Raw genomic sequence first — 15,493 nt, forward strand, 5'->3', positions numbered from 1 at the left:
TTGTATGTTCAATCATTGTCAGCCAGCACAGAATTTTCAACACATCGGTTCCATTTGTTCTTTTTGTTGTTAGAAACAGGAAATCAATAGATTCATTTGTTCTTTTTGTTGTTAGGAGGTTTTGTTGTTAGGAATAAGCATGACGTTTTGTGGAACTATTATTGCTTAAAAGAGGCTTCGGAACTTAGGTTATATGGAGTCCTGAGGTCAAAAGTACTTTAGATAGATTTTTTTTTTTTTTGCCTGTTCCCAACATTATCTGTAGGGTTGGGTCACACCTGAATCCCCAGACTATTACATTTATCTTAAATTTTTGCACCGTAGATTTTTATATTCAACATTGCTTCTCAGTCTATAGAACCCATCTTTAGGAACATGTATTTTATAGCTTTGTGACCACTATGCTGTCTATATGACTGAGACCACACCAGATCCTTAGCCCTTAACACATAGAACTCATCTTCACAATAAAGCTAACATGAACATTGAAAATTAATTTAATGAAGTCATACCTGAAACTTTACTGTACTCATGGAATTAAAATGATTGTTACCAGGAAACTTCTTTATAAATCTGTACTCCACTTAAATATGTATAAAAAGAAGTTGCCCAGATTTATACTGTAGAAGGTTGAACTAACATGGCTAAGTCATTCTGAACAGGATTTCCGTCTTACCACACATGGAATTGTTTCTCTACTGACTGTAACACTGGCAGAGAGAACTAAAAGGGAATGTTGCTTTTCTCTTGTTTTAGTCCTCATTGTTTGCTTGGTCTTTTTTTCTTACAGCACCAAGGACCAAAGGCCCAAGGGTAGCACTGCACAAAGTGAATTGTGCCTTTTCAATCAATCACCAATCAAGAAAATGTTTCATATGCCAATATGGAAGAGAAATTTACTCAGTTGAGGTTTTGCCCTTTCTTGTGAATCTAACATGTATCAAGCTGAAACTAGCCATCACAATAGTATTGTGTGTTTGTTCATCCAATGAAGCCTCTGGGAGATAATATTATTATTCAAGGACAATATAATAAAGTGCATGGTATATACAAGGTATACAGTATCAGGGCATTATGAAAGTTGTATATTGAACCAAGATACAGAAAAGAAGCATTATTTATATGGAAAGAAGAACCTGAATTATACAAAAAGTTGACCAGCAAGACAATAAGAATTCCTCTCAATGGGAACTCTTAATGAATGCTCATGAGAAACACATTGTACTGGTGACAGTTCCATTTCTTGTAGAATTTCTGTGAGAGACTTTACCTAGTGACAGAATGATGTTTGATTTTAATTGTCAACTTGATGCAATTGAGAACTACCTGGAAAACCAGTCATTGAAGGACTTTCTACATTAGTTTGTGTGACATTCTGAAGGACACAGAAGAAAGTGACTGACAAACTACCAATATAGGTGGAACTGTCTAAAATTTCCTGCTTCATGGAAGAGTCTGCTGAATACTCTGTGCCTGTAGGCTGAATATTGGATGCCTCAACATTACAAAAGAACTTTTGTTGACTGTCCAGGCAACAAGATATCTCTGTTAATTCTAGAGTGTTGGAAGTTGTTTACAATGCACTTCCTCTTTACTTAGGTAATATATTCTTCTGGAGTCTTTGATGCAGTTGAATAATATACAGTTATCATTATAATTTTCCTTAGTTATGAAACAAGATAAAGTAGATATAAATATTGTAACTGTCATTCTTGCTTGATAACTGTTTTCTTATATGTAATTTTACTATGTTAAAGTTAAAACCTTCTGTTTTATTTAAACAGAAAAGGGGAAATGATGTGCAAGGTCCTACTGTGTATGTACTGCTTTTATTGGTTAATGAATAAAGAAACTGTTTTGCAACTATAGCAAGGCAGAACTTAACTAGGCAGGGAAAACTAAACTGAATGCTGGGAGAAAGAAATCAGAGTCAGTAAAAAGCCATGTAGCCCCACTGGAGACATATGCCAGTGACAGAACTTTACCTGTTAAGCCATAGCCATGTGGCAATACACAGAATAATGGACATGGGTTAATTTAAGATATGAATTAGCCTGTAATACACTTAAGCTATTGGCCAAAGAGTATTGAAATTATACATTTTCCATGTGATTATTTTGGGCCTGAGCAGCCAGGAACAAACAAGTAGATCTCCATACAGCACTGCTGTCTTCTTCCTGTTGCATTTGAAGATCTTGGATTTCTCCACCTTCTTTGTTTTGTGGTAGCCAAATTCACCACCACCTCCTCCCTTTCAAAGTTTGTCTTTGGCTGCTTACATTCATATCAATGAAAAGAAGAACCTTAAAACAAAAGGACAGAGTCACCTGAGGCAAATTTAAGTTGTTCACATTAAAGATGTGCTTGAAAGAGTGGGAGTCATATACTTGTACATAAGATTTATATGCTTCCTATGCAGACTTAAAGAGAAAGTAGTTCTTTTCGATATCTTTTCCAGTTGAGACTGAATATCAGAAACTTCTGACCAAGAAAAGTCAAACTGATTCATTGGGACCTTGGATTGCTTCAATTAATGAAGAAAACTTGACTCTTCATGGCGCAGGATGAGCAGGGCCATCCTTCTTCCAACTTCAGGCCTCTAGCAGTTCTACCCACATGATGAAAGTGTTCCTGTGGTCATTGGAAGGATCATGCTGAACAATCCAGTCTTCCTCGGGGATGCCAGCTCTTTGGCTGCCAGATTTGTGCACAGAAATATCCCTGATATCTAAGTTGTAGATGTGGAAGAATATGGTTGTTCACTTATTTTACTGTTGCCTTCCAAGGATAGCTAAGACAGTCAGGTCAATGTAGTTTCATAGCTCATAGTGGTACTTCACAGATGTACACAAGGAAAGAAAACTTCCTTCTTCTGGTTCTTCTTAAGGAATGTGAAGAGCAGAAGAAACCTCTTCTCATAGGGACACACAATGGGCTAAAGCCCATTCTCAGTGGCAACCTATTTATTGTGATCAATACCAACATATATAATGGTCATTTTTTCAGAAAAATTATTATTATTGCCAAGCCTTCAACTTTTGGGGTTTGTGTGCCAGAAGAGAACATAATTTGCCTGCATGATGGCAAAACTTTAATAATTTACTTAATTACTCTTCAAACCCAATATCTAAGATACGATAGGCCTCATCAATAACCAGACACTGGCAGCTTTTATACATAAACCCTGGAGTATTCTGCATGTGGTCTAGGAACTGTTGTGGTGTGGCCATGATGATGTTGATGCCATTGATGAGCTTCTGCCCTTCAGCAGACCTGTTACTACCACCCATGATCTTTCCATACATGTGAACATGGTGTGTCATCAGTTCCTTAGAACTGCATGGACAGTTCTCTGGTAAAAGAGAGAATCAGGACTCCTGTTCCACTCCAGGTCTTGAACTTCAACTTCACAATAAACTCAATCACAGAGATGAGGAAAACAAGGCTTTTGCCACTGCCTGTTTTCGTGGCTGCCAGAAGATTCCTGCCTTCCAGAAATTGTCTAAGAGTTTTATGTTGTATCAGTCATGCACTTGAGGCCCATTTCTTCTTTAGCCTTCAGAATGTTTTCATTGATAAGGCCAGACAAGACTAATTTATAAAGCATACTATCAAGTAGTTGAGACAAGAGCACTTTCTTAGCCATTGCTAACTGTTGCCACAAAGAAAGTAAGCTCCATGTGGACTTTCTTCAATGTCCATCATCTTCTCTGAAGTAAATTGATGCTGCCAGGAGCAGACATATCTCATTGTCAAGAAAAGTTTAAGTTCTTAAAACATATAAATATGAAATTCTGTAGGTCTATTTTGGCTATAGTCGTCTTTGACCTGCATTTTGCATAGTCTCAGCCATTTGTCTTGAAGCTATTTCAGGGAGTCTTGTTCAATCAAACCATATTAACTGGGAAGGAATCCACAGCTTCTCATCTTCTGTGGAGACAAAAACAGAACCTCTTTCCTAAAGCAACATATCCTTAGACCCAAAGTTTGAAGTCAACATGCTTTTATGTTGGCTTAGCTCAGCAGTCCTCACAAATAAATGTCTCTCTGTTGTTAACTAATTAACAATCAAAATATTTAAAAAACCACAATGGTATACATAATCATGTATACTCATGTGGCTTTTAAAAATATTACTTTTACTGTCTCTTTAAAGACTTTAAATTTTTTTTAAACTATTTCTTTCTGTAACTGCCTATACCTATTTTCCTTATTTCTTAGGCCTAAGTACATTGTTGAAAGACATGTGACCCCTTTAAAGGTTTGTTTTTGTTGGAATTTGTCTTTATTGCGTATCTGTAATTATTTTCTGACCAGGAGAGTTTTTAAAATATTAAGCAGGCATGGCTTGGCCAGCATCGTGGTTTTGGTTGCTCGCTCTGCCCTGATTGGCTTCCTTACATGGTAGAATCATGCTTACCCCCTCTGGGAAGTAACAGGTCCCTGCCACCAGCAAACAACTTGTAGCATGCTACCCACAAAGCCCATTTAAGTGCTCCATAAAAGAGCCTTCCGAAAGAGCTGTGAATGCCACCAGCATCAAACAGAAAGCTGGTTCTTAACGGAGGCATGCATCTGCTCACTGCCAGCCAACAAAGCTTATCTGAAAAAAAAAAATGTGTCTACCAAGGGGCCAGTTTTGACTGTTTTTCTGAGGCTAGGATTCCCCCCCCCCCTTTTTTAAAGCTTTCTCAGGCCTGTGTGGATATACATGTCCCATATTGGCACTGTTTGTAAACACAGACTGCACTTCTGTTTTCTGGCTTCCCAGTCAAGAATAATCACACAGAAACTTATATGAATTACAAACTGTTTGGCCCATTAGCTCAGTCTTAATAATTAGCTAGTTCTTACAACTAAATTAACCCATTTCTGATAATCTGTGTATCACCACATGGCCATAGCTTGCCAATCATGTTCTGATATGTTACTCCTTCAGCAGGTACATGGCATCTCCCTGACTCTGCCTCCTTTCTCTTCCTCTATCTCTGCTTGGATTTTCCACCTGACTCTATTGTACCTGAATATTGGCCAAATAAATTTCTTTATTAAGCAATGATAGTGAAACATATTCATACTGTCAGGCCCTACATCATTTGCCTTTTTCTTCTTTTTCTATTTTGGTTCTGAATCAGGAAAGATTGTTGTTGCTGTTTCTCCATTGGTTAAAATAGTAGGTTTTGACATTTTTTTTAAATTTTTGATTTGCCCACTAACTGTTCAGGCATGCCTCCACTTTGTGCTTCTGCTGAGCCCATATGACTTTTCAACTTTTCCAGCTCTTACCTCTTCTTCAGGCATATCTTCATTTTGAGGTTGTAAGAGACTTGCGTCTGATGCTTCTTGCAGCTTCAGATTTCACTGCCACAGCTTGATGTTCTGCTTCTTGGTCTTCTGTGCAGGAGTTTTGTCTGTACGTGTGACATGTTGCTGGACCACACTAGCAGGCTTTACAGCAGTAGATGCCAGGGTCTTTCATTAAAAAAATATATATATACATAAATTAATAATAATAGTAATCTCTCAGCCTGTACCTGGTATGATAATAATTGTAGCCATTTTATTTTTAAAGCCCTACAATGTCTTGCTTTGCATGAAGTTTTTTTGAGGCACTAAAACTTCACTTAGTCACTGACTAATAAAGGAAGCATTATACTCTTAATTGGTCAATAAGTATGATGATCTGTAACTTCCTCTCATAGATTATTTCACATTACTCTGAAAAGCCGATTTATTCCAATTTTAGCAAAGCAACTGCCCATCATCACAATTGTAATGCTGAAGTGGAGACTTTAATAAAAGTTCTCTAACAGACTTCTCTTAAGGAGTTCTTTTATGTGTTAAAGTCGGCAAGTCAGTAGTGAAATCGCAGCTAGGCAGTAGAGCTGCTTTGGTCTCTGCGGTGCTTTGAAAGAAAATGGCTCCTAAAGGAAGTGATAGTATTAGGAGGTGTGGCTCTGATGGAGTAAGTGTGGTCTTGTTGGAGGAGTTATATCCCTGTAGAGGCAAGCTTTGTGGTCTCATATATGGCCAAGCCACAGCCAGTGAGACAGATTACTTCCTGTTGCCTCTGAGTTTAAGAAGTAAGACAAGTCTGTCTGCATGCTATTTTGTTTCCCACTATGATACTATGATGGTGATTGTTATCCTTAAAAAATATCCCTGGGCGGGCTGGCGGAGCCCGCTATGAGAAAAAGCGGCTACAGTTTCCCAGCAGCAGGAGGGCACTAGCCGCGCTGGCAGTGGCAGCGGGTCAGACATATAAACACAGAAAATAGCCATAAATGTTTATTAAAAAGGGGGAGGGAGGGAGGGAGGGACGGAGGGAGGGAGAGAGAGAGAGAGAGAGAGAGAGAGAGAGAGAGAGAGAGAGAAGGAGAGAGACAAGGAGGGAGAGAGAGAGAGGGGAGGAGAGAGGCAAAGCCCCGTGTGTACGCAGGGAGAGAAAAGCAGGAAGAGCGAGATGGCAGGCGGAGGGCAGAGGTTAAAAAGGAGTGGGTGTGGCTAGGGCAGGGACCAAAAGAATAACAGTGATAATGGAGTAAACCTCTGAAATGTTAGTGAGCCACCCCACTTAAACTTTGTAAGAGTTGCTATTGTCATGGTATCTCTTCACAGCAATGGAAATCATAACTAAGATAGCCACAGTTTCATTAATTACAATCGTCCACTAATACACTAGGTACTCTTTCACCTTACCCAGACACTATACATCATTTTAAAAAGGCACTAATACAAACCATAAGTGTAGAGCCCTTATAGCCAAATAACATGAAAACTATCATCTTGGGTTTTGAATACATCAAAATATTCTTTCTTGGACCTACAAAATTTTTGTTGTTATCAAATACATTAATTCTTCCCATTGGCTCTAAAAGTCTTCGTTTATTCCCACATGAATTCAGAATGTAAGTTAAGAATCTCATCTAAATATCATCTAAATGAGGTTTAGATGAACATCATAACTCATTCAAAGGTAAACCGCTTTCTAGATTGCTTGTTAGTTAGAACAACTTGTGTGCTCCTAAAGCACAGTGATGGAAGAGGCAAAAAATAGTCATTCTCATGCCAAAGGGATAAATAAATAACAAGAGTAAAATAATCTATACCAAACAAATTAAAATGCCAACATTAAATCTTGAGGCTGATAATTAAATTCCTTTGACTCCATGTACAGTCCTTTGGACACACCAGATTTGGGGTTCAGTCAACAAGGATTCAGGCAACCTCAGTGGGTAGTCTTGCCAGGCATACATGCATGTGTTGAATTCGTGTGCCAGTGTCTCTTCCACGATGTCAGTGCTGGTGCCACTACATTTCTGAGATTTCTTCATGGTCCCAATTCCTTAATTTCATTAGTTTTATTCTAGAAGAGTCTCTTTTGATACTTTGTTTTTAAATTTTTTCAAAGGCATCCTTTAACACCCAGATGAAAGCATCAAAATACTTAATCATGCCCATGGAATGGCCAGATCAATGTGAACACTGTCACACTACCTATGCTCTCACAAGTGTGACTTGAACTGCACCTTGGCCAACTACAGTTTTGGCTGAAGTAGCCAAGCCAAGTAGTACTGTGCTGAGTGAATGAACCAAGTCCTGATGTAGCATTGGCAACAAAATCCAGAATGTTATGGGAACCTGGCCCACAAAACCCTGGCATGTGAGACTTGTGATGGAAGCAGATTCCACAGATCTCCAATTTGCCACTGGCATTAGTCTGTCAACATCTTCTGCACTAGGTTTTAACACCTACCAAATGTCCCCAATTCCAGTTGTCTCTGCCAGTACTCTCTCCATCCACCCCCCACCCAACCCCTGCCCGATCCCTCCTGTTCCAATCCCCATCTTCCAGTCCATCCACAAAAACTATTCTACTTACCCTTCCCAGGAAGACCCATTTGTCCCTCAATTGAGTCATATTTGTTAAGCCCCTCAAGGTCTATGGACTGTCGCATGATTTTGTTTTACTTAAGAGCTAATATTCACTTATAAGTAAGTACATACCAAGGCCATCTTTCTGGGTCTGTGTTACTTCACTCAGAATAACTCTGTTGTGTGGAGGGAACAGCAGGCCGCTTCCCGCCACCCTGCTCCTGCATGGCTAGCTTTACCCAAAATAATTACACGGAAACTGTATTCTTTTAAACTGACTGGCCCATTATCTGTAGCCTCTTACTGGCTAATTCTCACATCTTGATTAAGCCATATTTAGTAATCTGTGTAGCACCATGAGGTTGCTTACCAGGAAAGATCTTAACCTGTGTCCATCTTGGAGAGGAGAGCTTTGGTGACTGCCTGAAACTGCTTCTCTCTCCCAGCATTCTGTTCTGTCTACTCCGCCTACTTAATTTTCTGTCCTATCAAAGGCCAAGAAGTTTCTTTATTAATTAACCAATGAAAGGAATAGATAGATACAAGACCACCTCCATCATAACTCTTTTCTAGTTCCATTAATTTGCCTGTAAATGTCATGATTTATGTGCATTTTGTGTATGAAAGAGAGTGACACAGGAGGTAGAGGGTGGCATGTATAGTTCATTCATGACAGTGTTCTGATTGTATATCCTTGTGTCCACACATGTAGAGGACAAAGCATTATTTTGAGTGTCTTATCTCTCTCCATATTATTGTTTTGAGACATGATCTCTCAGTAAGCCAGGAACTTGCTGTTTGGAATAGGATGTTTGGCCAGAAAGTGTTCAGGATCTTTCTGTCTCTGCAATTCAATACTAGGATAACAGTCATTTCCAGATTTTTACTTAAACACTGAAGATTCAAACTCAGGATCTGATACTTCAAGAGCAAGCTCTCTTTCTCTGAAGTGCTCTTCTTCCACATTAACTGTAAGCTTCTCTATGCTACCTAGAAGTCCTGTAGTTACAGTCATAACCATGTTTTGCTTATCAGAATTGTTCCCTTGGTCATATGGGAAAGTTGGTTCATCCTTTTGTGTCTAGGAATTCCCTGTATATTTACAGGAACATGAGATTAGGACACAGTATGATTGACTTTTATTATGTTTTTTTTAATCTGTGATAAGACCTTTCTGTATGTCTTTTGGGCTGTGATAACAAGGGTTTCATCCAGTCTAAGAATGCTATATAGTTTCTTCAACTTCCATAGGAGACAAATACATATCTTCAGGAGTTTGACCTTATATTTCAAAACTGTTAGAGTAGAAAAAACACCCTTTATTTCAGCAATAAATAATTCATCAATCACTTATAGAATTCATAAACTTAAAGAGGCAACATTGCACTAAGTGGGAAAGTTCTAGTAAATGCAGATGTAGAATAGAAGATGAAAAAATTTTAAATAATAGAAAATAAATGAATGTTTTGAACACAAGTAAAAACAGATGTAATATTTTGAAAAGAAAAAACTACCTATAAACTCAAATATCCTGAAACTTAAAATATAAATCATAAAATATTCAATTCCAGATAATTTCTGGAAATTAAGGAAGAAGCTATCTAAATTACAAGTTTAGAGTAAACCAATGGACTTGAGCCAGATCAACTGAGCTCCAGAAGAAGTTTATTAACTTCTACCAAAGGAAAACAACTGAACAGAGGCTTGGGTATAAATGTCTAATATTTAATGATAATCTAGGTAACTTTTCTTGTGTAATTTGATTGTCATTATAGTTTTACATTTGGCTACTAGAAATACTAATACAAAACAGCTCACTGTCATCTTAAAAGCAATGTGAAATTATTCATTCTTGAGCCAAATATGAGTAGTGATAGTCCAGAACAAAAATTCAGATTCATTCAAATAACATAGTCCAACATGGTAACAGTTTCATGAAGCCATTATAAGAAAGGAACAAAGGACAGTCAATAATCAAGGCATTTTCCAAATGCAGTGTTAGAAGTAACATATGGCTAATTATAGAAAAGTAGCCAATGCTCTGATAAGGGATTCAAATGGTATCTGGCGACATTCTTATCTTTGGTCTTGGTGGAAACAAATATTGAACTAAATTAGTATAACCCCAAAGTTAGTATAACATGACAGTCACAAGCTGTTACTTCAGATACAGATGTGAGCAAAGAATGACAATGAAGGGGGCTAAATGGAGCCCGAGAATATTCCAAATCTCTTATAATGTTCTAAATAACTATTCAGTTTTACAGAAACTTTAGCATGGGGATAACTTTTTCTTGGAACTTTTTTTCACAAAGGCAGCAAGAGGTCTCACCAACTTTATGAGGGGCTACTGAAGAAGAGAGAGAAAGCCCTGATTTCTAGGCTTTAACTCAGAAGTCAGACTTAGTAGTGAGTATAAGTAAGAAATGTCATCTGGGGTGTGGGTTCTTCAGAGAAAGTGAGAATTCTGAAACTGTGAAGAAAGTCTGCTTACGAGTTTGGACAATATCCAAAAAAAAAGATACAAAAATAGGACAAATAGCATGTTTTATTTTCTGAGTAAAACTCTGAAAATAGGCAGCATTGAAGATTTCTAAGCAATAGCACTGCAGAAAGGGCTTCCATGTTGATAAGTACACATCTCACTAAAGGAGTACTTGCTCTTTTCATCTTCTGAACATGGCTGCAGATATGTCATTGCTCTAGGCCTATACCGCCATGTTCAGCAATCAATAGAAAATGGTTACAATGTGATTATCTGAAATGGCCCAGTAGCTTATAAATAATTATTAACTTCAAACTGAAAATTGCTCATGACTCCATCTAATCAATCAGAATTTTCACTTTTACTGTCAATACCCTGTTTCTTGTAAATGAATTGCATGTCCACCAAATTACTGCTTTTCTGATCTATTTTGATTATGTTATTTCTTCCCACTATATGATAAACAGACCTCTTCAAGATACTTGTGCTCCATGTAAATACTCATCCAAAGGTGACTGCAACAATGACAGAATTCAGTGACCAGGTAAATATATGACCCATTCTGTAGACACTCCACCTCTCCCACTGCATAATGGTTCCAAAAACAAAGTGGCCATGTTGGCAAAGAATGAGTTTATTCATGAGATATACAGCAGCCACTTCTACGACGATTTTTCTGATGCTATATCTCTGAGCTGCCAAGACCAACAAAGAAATCTTTATGTGGTATTATTTCCCCAGGCAGCCAACTGACTACATTTGACCTCTTCTGTCACAGAAAGGGCAATGTTATGTTGTTAATGGAGTGTGTATGTGTGTGTACACGTATATACATATATGTATTCTGGCTGTAGATTTGCCTTTCCTACATATAGTGCTTCTGCCAAATATCGTTATTTATGGATTTAGCTTATATGTGGTCATGATATTCCATAGAGCACTTAGAGCATTTCTTTTGACCAAGGAACTCACTTTACAACTAAAAGCACTTGCTTTAACATGTTCCTCAGCCATCCAGAACCTACACATCCTTCTGTAAAGACTAGCCTCATGAGTCCACCTGATCTTCTTATCCGCGAACATATATATGACATTTTTCTGTCAGCTTAATAACTGCACAAGAATATATTGATATTTTAATTATCATCTGTGGTCCCATGGGCCCCCAGTCAGCATGCTGACAACAAATCAAGTCGCAGCCTGGAGGGCCTTCTGTTCTAGTGGCTCTTGCTCTACCACAGCAAAGATATGCAGCTTTAGAGTAAGTTTGTATTGTTTTGTTTTCAACAAAGACTCCAAAGACAGATATCGGACTAAAAACCTGCTAGATTGAAGAAGCTGAGAACCAGTCAGCTGACCTTGCTTTTTGGCTGGAGACGCAACAGGACCAAACCAAAAAAAGGTTCAAACTCTAGTTGTTGTAATTGGAGCGGTGGGGCTGCGTCCCCAGCACCCCGGCCGCCTGGCTAACTTATGCTCTGAAATAACAACACGCAAACTATATTCTTTTAAACACTACTTGGCCCATTATATCTAGCCTCTTCTCGGCTAACTCTTGCACCTGGACTAGCCCATTTTTAATCATGTGTGTAGCACCCCAAGGTGCGCTTACCGGGAAGATTCTAGCCTACGTCCATCCTGGGTCGGAGCTTCATTGCTTGTGTCTGCCCGGGAGTGGGGAGCATGGCGTCTGCTCCAGAGAGCAGAGCTGTCGGGTCTGAGCTCACTTCCTCTTCCTCCCAGCATTCTGTTCTGTTTACTCCTCCCACCTATGTTTTAACCTATCAGGGCCAAGCAGTTTCTTTATTGCTTAACCAATGAAATCAACAGAATGATATATGACACTCGCACATCATCTAGTCCTGTCTTTTCTGTTTTTTTTCTTTTTTTGTCTTCTCTATCCAGACTCTTGGCTTCTCTGTGGCTAATTCCAGTCAGCTAGTAGCTAGCTCCAACCCTGATTCAAGGCTAATTTTTTAACAGTCTCAGAGCACCATAGTGAGATCAAATATCCCATAACACTTCTGAAGCCTTCAGATCTATTCCAAGTCCCCCATCCAGTGTCTTAGCCTAGTGTGGATACAACTTCCTGCACCATCCAAACCTCTAAGTCTGCCAGGACACTCCCTGCTTGCCAATAGCCTACACGCCACTCCCCAACAGCACTAAGCCTGTCTTCCAAATCAGATGTTACAAATTGTTCACCATGGTCTATTCAATGAATCTGCCTGAACCCCAGATTACTCTGAAACTCTTAAACAAAGTTGCACATCCCTAACACCAACTCATCACCCCTCATATCCCCCTGGCTTTATTCCACCTAAGCCATATCCAACCATAGGGCCAACACTGTTCACATATCCTGTGTTCTACCTGAACTTTCTCTATCCATATTAGACATAAAATTAACAACTGTTGTCCACAAAACACAAATAATGTAAAAGAACAAGGGAGCATCTACCCTTTCCCACAAATCTATAAAATCCTTTGAAGGTGCTCACCAATGAGTTATCTAGATGAACTCCAGAACACGGAATTTAAAATAGTAAGTAGAAAATAATGAAGGAATTCAAGAATACACAAAGAAACAACTCATAAAATGAATGAATGCCTAAGTTATACACAAGAAAATACAAACATAAGGTGATGGAAAGAATTAAACAATCAAGTATCTGGAAAGAGAATTTAATAAAGATATAGAAACAATGGTAAGAACTCAAGAAGAAAAGAAAATGGAATAGAAAAACCCAATAACTCATCTAGAAATCTCAAGGGAAATCCTTACAAGCAGAATGACTCAGGTAGAAGATAGAATATTGTGACTGAACGATAAATGAGAGGATCTAGACAAAATAAGCAAATAATATGAAATAATTAATATGAGAAAAAAAGAAAGAGGAATTATAGGCACCATGAAAAAGCCAAACCTTCAAATTAGAGGGTTACATGAGAGTCTATAGTAAAAACCAGTAAAACAAAAATAACAAAAAGCTGAACATTAAGAAAATAATCCAATGACAAAAATGGTATATGGAACAGGAGTAAAGGCCTTTAATCTCAGCACATGAGAAAGAGTGGCAGGCAGATCTCTATTAGACTGAAGAGAACCAGGTCTGCATAGTGAGTTCTGGGCCAATGAGAATCTTTCTCAAAAACAGCAACAACAAATGCTGGGTAGAGAATTAAGAAAAGTTCTTAAAAGATGAAACAAAAATGTTGAGAAATGTTTAAACAAGTGCTTGACATCTTTATCCATAAGGAAAATACAAACTAAAACTACTTGTGATTTCTTCTTAACCATTCAAAATGACCAACATCAATGAAGCTAATAATAACATCCTGAAAAGGGTGTGAGGAAATAAAAACAGTTATATATTGCTAGAGATCATATAAGTTTACACCCAGCAACTATAGAAATCAGTTTGGAGGAAGCTAGGAATCAATCTACCTAGGTATGTATTTATATCACTTTGAGTATATACTGAAAAGAGCTGAAGGACCTTGTATCCTACTACAGAGATAATTACTCACTGGTGTTAATTGTTGCTCTATTTATCATAGCTAGAAATTAGAAACACCTAGATTTCCATCAACTGATGAATGGATAATATAAATGTGGTATGTTTATATAATGGAATAAAATTCAGCTGATAAGAAAAATGAAAATCAGAGATTAATGGATAGAACTCAAAACTCACTCCCTGAGTGAGGTAATCCAGGCAAGGCAAATATTGTATATTTTCTCTTATATGTCAATGTTGGTTTTTAAGCTCTCAATATGTATGCTAAAATCAAAATAATCACATAATTTAGGTAATTGTAAAGAAATAGGGGACATGAGAGGAGTCCCACTGGAAGGCAAAGAGAACATTTTGTAATGAAGAGATGAAGGAAAAACTAAATGAAGAAGATTAAATGGATTAGGGGATATAAGATATCAGGTAAAGAATTAATGTGCAGAACTACAAATAACTCTGAGTACCTCTTGAAAAAAAAACATGGAAACCTACTATTGTAGAAGCTTTCCCAAATACTTACATATATAAAATAATTTAAATGAAGTTATCATATAATAGGGAAAAATGCTCAAACTATATGTCTTCTGGAGCAAAGTAAAATCTCCAGTGCCAGATGGGTTACAATTTATTATGTAATTTGTCAGATAAATGAAAATACTCATGGTTATTAAACAACACATTATTATATGATGAAGAAATTTAAAAATTACAATTTTCCTGAAATGAAAACAAAAATACAACACAACAAAACTGTGGGGCCACATTAAAATTAATTTTATGGAGGAAATTTATAACTAAAAGTGCCTACATTTAAAAAAAATAAGGAAGAGTATCATTAAATATCTTAACGATGTAACTTAAAAATTTGGAAAAAGGACATTAAAACCAAAGCACAGTAGATGGCAAGAGGTAATAAAAGTAGAAATAAAGTTAATGAAATAAAAACAAAGAAAACAAAATAAAGAACCAATGAATCTAAGACTGGCTTCTCTAAGAATATGAACAAAACACCCAGGAAATTCAGATTATTGTAAGAGAATACTTCAAAAACCCCTTCTCCATTTAGTAGGAAAACCAAAATGAAATGGGTGGATGTCTAATTCAGACAATTCACCACAGAACTACAGAAACAAAAAGAGCATTTTTAAAACACTTTCCATGAATCCAGTATCACACAATTAACCAGACCACATAAAGACAAAACAATAAAATAAGAATGTATCAGGCCTCTGTCTCTGTCTCCTTTCATCGCCTGATGAAGGTTAATATTCAGAGACCCACATTGGAGCACCGGACAGAAATCTCAGGGTCCAAATCAGGAGCAGAAGGAGACGAAGCACAAGCAAGGAACTCAGGACTGCGAGGGGTGCACCCACACACTGAGACAATGGGGATGTTCTATCGGGAACTCACCAAGGCCAGCTGGCCTGGGTCTGAAAAAGCATGGGATAAATCCGGACTAGCTGAACATAGCGGACAATGAGGAAGAATGGGAACTCAAGAACAATCGCAGTGGGTTTTTGATCCTACTGCATGTACTGGCTTTGGGGGAGCCTAGGCAGTTTGGATGCTCACCTTACTAGACCTGGATAGAGGTGGGTGGTTCTTGGGCTTC

At 37.8% G+C, this 15,493-nt stretch overlaps 1 pseudogene; it reads right to left on the reverse strand.

Moving 5' to 3' along the window:
- Positions 1-2,065: 2,065 nt before the first annotated feature.
- On the reverse strand, positions 2,066-3,646 carry LOC142834263 (ATP-dependent RNA helicase DDX18 pseudogene; annotated as a pseudogene).
- Between the last annotated feature and the right edge of the window lie 11,847 nt (positions 3,647-15,493).

Source organism: Microtus pennsylvanicus, chromosome 13 (assembly GCF_037038515.1).
Source record: "Microtus pennsylvanicus isolate mMicPen1 chromosome 13, mMicPen1.hap1, whole genome shotgun sequence".
Lineage (NCBI taxonomy): Eukaryota > Metazoa > Chordata > Mammalia > Rodentia > Cricetidae > Microtus > Microtus pennsylvanicus.